Raw genomic sequence first — 11385 nt, forward strand, 5'->3', positions numbered from 1 at the left:
TGATGCAGCTTAGTATCGCAATATTTTCCGTAGCAATACTGTATCGATACACATTACATTATTATATATGTGTTGGTCAGTTTGTATCCTTGACAACCCCATTTTGCAGCCAAAAATTGAAGTGACATGAACAAACAGAGAAATTTATCTTTTTAGATAAAACGGAAATTGAAAAAGTTTCCTTTTGGGGACAGAGTAAAAAAAAAAGGTAATAAATTTCAATATATCTCTGAATATTACAATATGTAGAAAATTACACTAATGTTGTATTGGAACATAAGTATCGTGATGCTATCGTATCGTGAGGCCTCTGGTGATTCCCACCCACAGCTGATAGGCCTACTTCCTCCTTTAAAACCTTCTACCGCGTGTGAAGTCACGTGACTTCACACGGACCAATCAGCTGCATGGAAAGCGTGACGTTGGACAACTCAATCACGGAGTCAGAGTCAGCTGACTGTGTCCGTTGCATGGAAGCTTCAGAAAAGTTACTTAGAACCACGTGATTAATTATCGTACATTTATCGAGGTAAAATGTGTGTAATTAATCGTGATTCTGATTTTGAGGTGATATTGTGCAGCTCTACGATTCGTTAACTTATCGACTAAGAGGCAGCCCTAGACAGGAAATGCAACACCATTTCCAAATAAATACCATCAAAAAACTGGACCACTGAGTTGTATTTTGTGATGAAGAGGAGGAGGTTATTACTGTGCCTCGTCATATCATAATAACACACCAAGACAACAGAACTGCTAACGACCACACAGAAGTGAAACTAGGTTGTTGTTGAGTGTGAAAAAAACAAACAGGGTTTACAACCATGTAGAAAAACCTCTTGTTGAGTTGTCAAACAGGCATTTATTTCTTTTATTGCATTTGTCTGCATTGTTTTTAAGATTCCCAAGATTGCATAAGTCTCTCCGTCTGTTTTTCCATCTACTGGGTCACACATAACGTTGTGAGAAAATTGAGATATTTAAAATAAAAATTAGATTTCTATTATCAGACAAAAATCAGGGCTCTGAAAATCCAACATCAAAAGAACACACAGCAAGGTTAATTTTTTCCAAACACAGTATGGTCACAACAGACAAATAGAGTCTTTAAACGCTTCAGATGTAGAGTTGTTTGCTGTCAAAGTGGCGCTAAAATGAATGGGAGTCAATGGGATGCTAACCGCGGGTAAGTGCTAGGTGGCATAAAAGTGGCACCATAGGAGCCTCGCTGAGTGGCTTACCCCCTTGGTTTTTATTAAGCCTTAAAGATGTAGACCCCATGTTGCAAATCCTCAAACTACAGCAGAGATGGGGGGGCTCTGAGCTCTGCAAAGAGTGACAAGTTGAGGAGCTCAAGTCGACGTCTGCAGATATCTCGTTTTGTCCAGTTTAAAAAACACAAAGACATTGATTTAGATTTAGATTTGATTGATTTAGAAGACTAAGAAAAAGAGCTAAAGTTCCCATTAAAGACGCTGGAACTTAGGCTGGTTAACGCCGATGGTTTCCTGATTCTCTTTTAATTCACAACTTGGATTACATTTTTAAAATTCAAGTTACAATACCAACTTATGTTTAACCCTTGTGTTGTCTTCCCGTCCAAATTGAAAGTCAACACTTTAGTTGACACTTTATATTGATTTTTTTTAACTTTTTCTTACGTTTTTGTCTTTATTTTCAACACTTTTTTCAATGTTTCTCACTTTTTTTTACATTTACACTATGTAAAACTAACTTTTAACTTTATTTTTACAGTTATTTTTTGGAATTCATGGTCAATAAACCTCATTTATAGGAAATTATACCTAATGTTTTAGTCAGAAAAGCAGAAATTAGGAATTATTGAGACTAAAATTAAAGGAATGGATGTTGATGATAAACACAGACTGGAATATATATATATATAACTTTTACTCAATACTATTTCAAAAACACTTCAATGTTTTTTAAACAAATGCTTTAAAATTGATTAAGACGACCCTAAATTAATGAAAGTAGAGATTTGTACTTGGCAAAGAGCGTTGGGTGGAATCAATCATGTTATTTTGGGGAATTAAAAAGAACATTTACATAGGAAAATGGGTCAGTTTGACCCGAGGACAACATGAGGGTTAAATACAAAAAGGCATTGTTAGAGAACTTCTGCTGTAAATTGGACAAGCAAGATTAATGTTTACATTAAGAATTTACCCCAAAAACTTGGTTTTGGGTGGGTTATACATCCACTGTGAAAAGGCATTTATTGAAAGATTGCTTTAGGGATTTTATTTAATCGATATCAGATCACTCAAAGAATTGATTATTTTAACCCAGCCCTAACTGGAATCAGGGATTATTTAGGATTTTGCTTTAAAAATGACAAATCAATGGGGCAACCTCTAGCTCACCAAGTAGAGCCTGGGCCTTGAAAGCGGCCCGGGCTCAAATCTGACCTGCGACCCATTGCCCCATGTCATCCCCTCTTTCTCTCCTCCCTTTCCGGTCTATCCACTTCCACTATTAAACAAAGGAAAAAGCCCCAAAAACGTCATTTATTTAACTTTAAACTAGCAATGTATTGACCTCCTCCTTTTTTTCATCTATCACCCCGTCAGACCTCAACGATCAAGGCCACGATACGATCCAGTCGACCTCCAAACTTTCTGGAACCAAACACTCGGCGACCCCGACTGAAGAAACCGCCTCTAACTCCGAAGCTCTGCGCAGCAACAACAAGCCGCATGAAGCCCCCGGATGTTTGGTGTATAATGCGTTACTCATCCATTTGCCCCGAGGAGGGCATTCATGATGTTTCGTAATGGTCAGCTCCATCACCCTCCCTCCTGTCCACTCCAGAGTACCCACCAGGCAGAACCACTTAAAAGTCTTTCATGTTGCTTTTTCCTTCTCCTTTCTCCTCCTCCGCTCGGCCTTTGTTGCAGGATGAATGAGCCGCTGAGAGCGGATGGGCTGCTGGCCCTAATGCTCTCTCCCTCTTTACCTCCACCTCGTGAGCCATTTGAATTTCATGACTGATGTTTTGTCACCGCCTCATCCTGACAATGAGAGAACAGCGCTCAAACGTTTTGATAGTCCCTAATTGATAAATCTTTAACGCAGACACGCCTTCTCATCTGTTACGCTCTGGAACGCCATAATTAACACACCAGATTTTAAATCTGCCGTTGCTGACGTGATAAAACGTACGCACACGAACAAGTAGTTCGTACAAGGGCATCCTGAAGATTAGGCTACATGACATTACATTACATTACATGACATTGCCTACTTACACCCCGATAGGTCAGCAATGTAACAGTATTTACACTGTTGATTTTCTTGAGTAATGGATTAGTTGTTTGTAGGGCTGGACGAGTTATCCAAAATGTATCGACATCGAAAGTCTGAAGCCGTCACCCTACTTGAGCTGCAAAACAGCTCCGGCCGCCCCCCCTGGCCAAGGAAGTTCGGGGAAAAAGTACGGTGAAGCTTTTTGACGCTTTGGCCGCTCTGACGTGGCGGCGTTCTCTGTTCGACCGCAGCCACGGCCGAGATATACCGACACTAGACGCCTTTTATAAACCACATATATACTGTTTAATGACAGAAGTTGTGTTGTTAATTGGTTGCAGCGAGGTCTGTTAGCAATTAGCTTGCTCATTAGCCGCTGAGACGTAGCGGCGTGCAGGCAGTGCGAGCAGCAGCCAGACTAACCTAGTGATCTGTGCAGGACTCACTGTGAGCGGACCGTTAGAGATGACGTGACTGGCAGGTAGCGCTACCTGTTTTGGTAGAAACGAAAGTTCACATTGTTTGTTTTCCCGAATCAGCCTAGTGCGGGGGACATTTATATTCCGATTGGCGCCGCTGCACCGCGTGATAGCTCATTACCATAAAGATTTAGATAGATGGATATTTATTGATCCCAAAAAATTGAAAATTAAGGTGTTACAGCGGCACACGTACATTAGTCACACAACACAAAATATAAATATATATGAGATACTAGGAAAAATATACAGACATACAGTATACATGAAATAATAATAATAAAAAAAGGAATAAAATATAAGAACAAATATTTAAATATGTACAGGATGGGAAAACAAAATGTGCAACTGCTTAAATAATATGCTAAAATGTAAATGAACCAATGTGCAGGTTGCGTATTGCAGTATTGTGGTGTGTAAAAGTCTCATCTAGCACCCAGTGATGACGTGTTTTTCCGACTTTCTGATTTACGCTCAAAACACCCAAAACGCGACGGCGACAGATTTGCCTCCTTGCAGCTGAGAGAAGCTTCCATTGAAAAGGAATGACTTCCGGAAACTTCTTACGCTCAAGTCGGTGGCGGTGTGAACGTACGGTTAGACGCTAGTCTGGCTGACACCAGACCAAGCTCAATCCTTTAAGACTGGGGAGTCAGCTGTGTGTTTTCTACATGTTTCTAAAGCTGCTTGCCGTCGCTTTTCTATCTCTATTGCCATCGTGTTAAACCGGCCAATAGCGCGCCAGGTGGACAAGCCAGTTTGTGATTGGTTCCCGTAGATTTGAAACAGAAGCACGGTAGATAAACCGACAGGTTTTTCCAGCCTGAGCTGCAGGGCGAAATCAAATCAAATCACCGGGAGATCGAGCTGGGGTTACCATGACCATAATTTTGATAATTTATTGCTGTTGATAGGCCTCGTTTCTCTTCCTGTTAAAAACAGTCTACCACGTGTGTGTAGTCACGTGACTGCGCCCGGACCAATCAGCTGCATGGAAAGCATAATGGAGGACAACTCAAACACCGAGTCAGAGTCAGCTGAGACACATGTGCCCAGTCGTCTGCAAACATTTTGGCTTCAGAAATGAAGATTTAATGACGATGTTCTTTTATCGTTATCGAGGTGAAATGTGCAATTAATCGGGGTTGTTAGGTCGTATCATGCAACTCTAGATTCTAAAATGTCAGATAAAGGTTAAAAATGTGGTTTGGTGTTTCTGAAAAAGCCCAATAGGACATCCTCCGATGTCTTGTTTTGTCCACAACTCAAAAGACATTCAGTTTAATTCAATTCAATTCAGTTTACTGTCACAGAGGAGAGAAGAAACTAGAAGATATTCACATTTAACAAGCTGACATCAGAGAATGTGTATGACTCAAACCAGATTAAATTGATTATTAAACTAGTTTACATTTAACTGTTGACAACTAATCGATTCATCTTTGCCGCTCTGCACCCTAAAGCTACCTGGACCAAACAACTAAAACAATTAAATCAAGAAAATAAATCACCAATTGATAGACCATGAAAATCAGTTGCAGCCCTAATAAGCCCCTTTCAAAACTAGGAGCTCCGAAAGATTATTAGGGAGGCACGATTCATAAAGATACCACGGATCAATATTGATTTTTAGGCTCAAGATTCAATTCAAAATTGATTTGATTCAAAAATAGTCTCAATTAAAACGATTTAGACTATGTGCATGTGGTTACCTTTCTAGTATAAATGCCATTACAAAACAATGTTTCTTTATTAATTAAAAAATATATGAATTAATTTTTGTAATTCTATGGGTTGATTTTGAAATCGGTAGAGCTTGCATCGATTCATTAATGAGATTACTGTTGTTGTTTTTTGCACACCCCTAACGATTATGCTCCGTTATGACAGTCCACTCCTTACAGACACCTGGTCTCATGTTGTCCCCCTTTAAGCTGTCTCTAACACTGGAGGACTTACTTTAGGAGACACATGTTTCAGAGGCATATTTGAAGGATTTACTTATAATGAAGAATCACTTAATAAATGAACAATTACTGAAAGAAAATCCTTGTCTATGTAATTTTCCCATCACATGTGCAATAATGCAAAAGAGGTTCAGGCTAAAACCTTTTGCTACGCTAACGCAGCCAGCCCCAGTCCTGGGAACGCCGGGAACGCCGATATAACATGTCCTTGAGAAACAACAGCCAGTGTTGTCCATTTATCAACACTGATTACATGGATTGATCTGACAGAACGTGCAGGACTCCCAGTTGAAAGGGTTCAGCGGACCGGAAACACAGCGGCTGCTGCCGAGGATTGTGGTCTGAAACAGACGGATCAGTTTAGACTCTCACTCGGCGTAATCCATCTCCCATTGGCTGTTACACGGGGTCAATCTTTAACCGCATTATGCCAGATCTTTATTATTCCCATTTTCGATAAATGATCTGTTCATGTTTGAGACAATACGGGGAAAGTTAACGCAAAAGTTTGTTGTAAAGGATAAACACAAAATAAAGTACACTTTCTTTCTTTTAACCCTCATCTTGTCCTCATGTTGTCCTCATGTTGTCCTCATGTTGTCCTCATGTTGTCCTCATGTTGTCCTCATGTTGTCCTACATCAATGTTCTTTTTAATTCCCCAAAATAACATGATTGATTCCACCCAACGCTCTTTGCCAAGTACAAATCTCTACTTTCATTAATTTTGGGGCGTCTTATTCAATTTTATAGCATTGTAAAACAAATGGAAGTGTTTTTGAAATAGTATTGAGTAAAAGTTGACATATTCCAGTCTGTGATTATCATCAACATCGATTCCTTTAATTTTAGTCTCAATAATTCCTAATTTCTGCTTTTCTAACTCAAAGTTTAAGTATAGATTCCTATAAATGAGGTTTATTTACCATAAATTCCAAAAATAACTGTAAAACTAAAGTTAATAAGTTAGTGTTACGTTAAGTTGAATACGTCAAAAGTGACAAACATTGGAAAGAAATGTCAAAAGTCCTGAAAAATGGGACAAAAACGTGAGAAAAAGTTAAAAACACTGATATAAAGCGTCAACAAAAGTGTTGATTTTCAATTTTGACCGGAAGACAACACGAGGGTTAAAGAAAACACGAGATCCCCTCTTTATTATCTGCTCATATTCCATTTTGCATGAATTATCTTCATGTTTTTTAACAGTAATATGAAGAAAAGTTGCACTACGGGGAGTTCTGTGTAAAATAAACACAAATTAAGAACTTTCTTCCCGAAAAAAGACACACAAGTTAAGTTACAGCTCCGTTTTGAATCTTCACAAGACATCTGCAAGTGAAATAGAAGATAAATTGTGCCCAGAATCATTTTTATCTTTTTTTGCAAATATCACCCGACGTTCTCAAGGCTCCAAAAACGAGCATGAATATGAATAGCGTTTTGGACTGAAATAGGAATGGAAATGGAAAGTTTAATGTGTTGGTAGACTGAAAAACAGTGCTTCCAACCGTGTGCACAGAGATCTTTGAACTGTCAGGGCCAAAATGCTTCCACATGCACCCCCCCCCCCCCCCCCCCCCCCAAAAAAAAGGGGACAATGTACACTGATCAACATTCAAAGCAAATGTAAGCGTACCCGAGTTAGCCATAGGCTAATTTTCATCGGCAATCCCCTAGCCAGATGTTATTAGGCATCCTAAAATAATAAACAGTTATAATACAATGAAGATATTTATACAATAGACAAAAGGTTAAAAAGTACAATGTTAAATCACAACAATCGAATAAACCAGGCCCTCATTGGCCTGTTCTTCTTTGAACAGTGGTCGGAGTGATGTTAGCCATTAAATGGATAATGGCTAATTCACTAGTGCAGGAGTGTAGAGAGAACTAGTTATTAAAATCACAGAGCAATTGAAATGCTGTTTTTCTTTCTTTTTTCATGGACTTGAGAATATATTCTCAGTTAATGACGCCTGCTGCTGCAGCCACAAATAAAACGCTAGACCACTGAAAGCTGTCCTAATTATAATTAATTCAGATTGGATAATTCCAAAGAATGGCTGAACATTTTTAATTTTTAAGGTTAGTATTCTCTGATGGACTTTTTCTCATCATTTAGATAACGCTTTTACGATTTTACTCTCGGCTCGTAATAAGAGCTTGTTGATGTCAAGTACCCCTTAAAAAGGTCCAACTTGTGGGAATTTCTCCCATCCAGCGTTGATATTATATATCGCGATTAACTCATTCGTGCCACGCAGTTCAAAAGACGTATTACAGTTACGGTATAGGCTTCGCGCTTCGAAAAGCCGGTCTCTTGCTCTTTTCAATATCCTTTTCTTTGTTCTGGGCAAAGAAGAAGAAGAAGAAGACGACTCCTGTTCCTGAAATACACGTGGTATTCAGGTTTCCTTCTTCAGACTTGCTGGGGCCGGGAAGCGTCGATGCCCGTTAGCAGCATTAGCAGCCTTAGAAGCAGCTGTGAGGTTATCATGTGACAGTGAAAACGCAAAAAGGCGGAGCAGTCCGTCCTGTATGTCCCTCAGCGGCTAACGTATTTCAAGATGGAGCATGAATATGGAGCGTCTACCCCGGTTCGTGTGAATTAAAATGTAAAATTTTAAGCCAAAAGGAATACGTAGAAATACTAGAATTGATGGTGATAGTCAATATTAGAGGTGGTACAATACCATTTTTTGCTTCCCAATACATGAACTTGCGTATCGGCCGATACCGAGTACTGATCCAATACCAGTGGGTCATTTATCTGATTATGTTTTTAACGGCTGTGTACTAAGACCTCTGTATGGATGTGATATGATTTCTATCTTTGTTGTCGGTCTGATTCAGGATAAACTCTTTGTGAAACATCAACAAACAACGCCACAGAACTTTCTTTTATTATCCAGTTTGACTGTTATGAAGGAAAGAAGAACATAAATAAACTACTTTAACGTAGATTTTCTGTAGGGCTTTATTACGTGGTGTTGGATCGGTGCATAAACTCCGGTACTTCCAGATACCGATACCAGCATTTTAGGCAGTATCTTATCGGAACATCTTTAGTAAATATTCACGAAAACGACAAGTTTTGAACACAGATTTTGATAATGAACAACTAAACACGTTACACACTGGACCTTTAAATTTATTCCTTTCAGATATATTTTTAAGCTAATATTGTCAAAATATCCGGCTATGATGAATATTCTTTAACGAGGCTTTTCACACGTAAAAAGTAAAACTCGACCGAACAGAAGCCGGAAGCACATGTACTCTTTCTCCCTCGTTGACAGAAGTCTGGCTCTGCCCTCTCTCGAGGGACGCAACTAACCACTTCTTGTCATTGATTGATTTACCGACATGTTTCTCGATTAGTCGTTTGGTCCATAAAATGTCCGAAGATAGCAAAAAATGTTCATCTCACTTTCCCACTGTCTTTAAATGTCTTGTTTTGTCAGTCCAAAACCTAAAAATATCCTATAAAGATATTCTGGATAACTTCTGATCCTGAAATCCTTCAACTAAACTGTGTCGAGCCCCCCCCCCACACACACACACACACACACACACACACACACACACACACACACACACACACACAGCATTGCCTTAAAAAGTAAAACTCATTTTAATTAGAGTAAGAGCTCAGGAGTCGTCAACAGCTGCATTACTATTATTGCAAAGGCGCGTTTGTGACAGACGTCTCCGTGACATATAGCACAGCGCACCTCTCTCTCTCTCTCTCTCTCTCGCTCTTGCTCTCTCTCTCTCTCTCTCTCTGTTTTTGGTTAGTTTGCCCTTTGAGTTCTAGAAGCTTTTCTTTCCACAGAATCACCTCCACCCATGAAGTCACTACACCACTGATTAAACTGAAATACATGTTTCAGCATTTTCCAAGTAGGCTTTGATATGGGTTAAATATATTGCTGCTAATTGAATCCTTAATTATGTGTTTAATATATTGCTGCTAATTGAATCCTTAATTATGTGTGGTAGCCAATTTTTTATACATTTGAGCTGGTTCATGACAGCAGCCCAGAGTCTAAACTAAACATGGTAAAGCTGCATTTGCCGGTTATGCCGCATGCATACAGAAGAACAAAGAAAAGCTTACATGTGAACTAAAGTGAAAAAAAGTTAACATTTGTCTTGTCATGCGCCTATGATCTCTCTCTCTCTCTCTGTCTCTCTCATATCATCTTCAAAAGAGGCATGACCTGACTCCTCGTATGTCTGAATAACCAGCAACACTTCAGTCTCGTAGCCCAGCAGTTGGCACACATTCACGTGCCTTGCTCAAGATCGCCATCTAAAGGCGACGGCGTGTTCCTCCCTGTGTGAAGTCTGCCTGCTGTGACGCCTCAGGGGAAATCAATGGAAATACTACAGCAGCAACGATCATCCTGACTCATCTAATTAACATCAGGACGTCAGACAGAGTCCAGACATCAAGGCTGGAGAGCTGTCTCAAAAGCACAGCAGCCGTTTCCAGTCCTCCGCACTCAGAGCAGCTCCCCGTGTCTTTTAGTTTGGTTAGCAGCTCACTTCTTCTGGCCTACGAAGCTACTTGATCACGGCTAATTGCATCGAGCCAAGGTCGACTACGTCCCGATTAGATCCCTGGAACAAAAACCAGCAGAGGTCCGGGACCGGAGGACGGCACAATAAAGTGAAGAGATGGAGATCAGATCCACTCGCAGTAAATGAAGGACAAACCCCAAAGTGACTGCATGTACAGAAAACATACAGTTTCATCAAAAAGAACCCATGAGACAAACTTTTTTTTTTTTTTTTAAAAGACCATGCAGCCTCAAACACAGACATGAAAAAACAGAGATAATGGGAATAAATAATTAAAGGCGAGTTAGTACTAAAAAAAAAAAACTGCCAAGTTAATATAAAAAGGTCCATCTTAATACATATGGCATATTTAATTTTCGTGAGTTATACCAATTTCAAACTGCCCATGTAGCCCAAAATTGATTGAATTATGCTGCATTTTCTTTTAAATATGCAGGTTTAAAAAAAAAAAGAAAAAAGGTACAAGTGTGTGTCTCTCACACACACACACACACACCACACACACACACACACACACACAAAGTCTTGTAATTACAATCCTATATTCATCTTGAGCATGATACTTTACAATAGAGATCCTAATTTTTCAACATGCATGAAATAAAATACAGGACTGTAGAATATTACATGAAATATCCATCATAAGTGCGACGTTGTGAGATTATAAACTCCCTAAAACGAAAGCACACACACTTCCTCTGTGTCAGGTTATTATCATTCAGCGTTTCACTGTTCATCTGTGTGTGCATAATAAGTAATGAAAAACACGACAGGGTCAACATTAACAGCTTACCTGCAGGTGAGGGAGGGACGCTTCCTGAATAAAGTTCCTTCTCGCGCGCAATATGGAATTTAAATGACCATGCTGTTAAAAACGGGGCGTCCTCGAAGGCGACACGGGACAAACTGCGCTTAAAAACACATGTTGTGAAAGATGTCGCTGTAGAAAGAGGAGTAAAGTCCTCAGCATCCGTGTCGGTGTGCGGGAGTTGCCAACTTGAGCTCTGTGTCTGGTCTGTGCTGCTGCTGCTGCTCTGCTGCAGCGCGAGCAAATAGCAGCGCGAGGCAGCGAGAGGAGCA

The 11385-nt window shown here is 39.8% G+C and overlaps 1 protein-coding gene across 4 annotated transcripts in view; it reads right to left on the minus strand.

Moving 5' to 3' along the window:
- Positions 1-11385, minus strand: part of LOC117935241 (multiple epidermal growth factor-like domains protein 11) — a 145062-nt gene that overhangs the window by 132561 nt on the left and 1116 nt on the right. The window contains exon 1 of one of the 4 annotated variants that reach the window (XM_034857460.1): positions 11099-11347. The exons of the other annotated variants lie outside the window; for them this stretch is intronic. The gene's annotated coding sequence lies outside the window, so the exon portion shown is untranslated. Of the gene's footprint in view, positions 1-11098; positions 11348-11385 lie in introns of those variants that run through there. 4 annotated transcript variants of the gene reach the window in all.

Source organism: Etheostoma cragini, chromosome 1 (genome assembly GCF_013103735.1).
Source record: "Etheostoma cragini isolate CJK2018 chromosome 1, CSU_Ecrag_1.0, whole genome shotgun sequence".
Lineage (NCBI taxonomy): Eukaryota > Metazoa > Chordata > Actinopteri > Perciformes > Percidae > Etheostoma > Etheostoma cragini.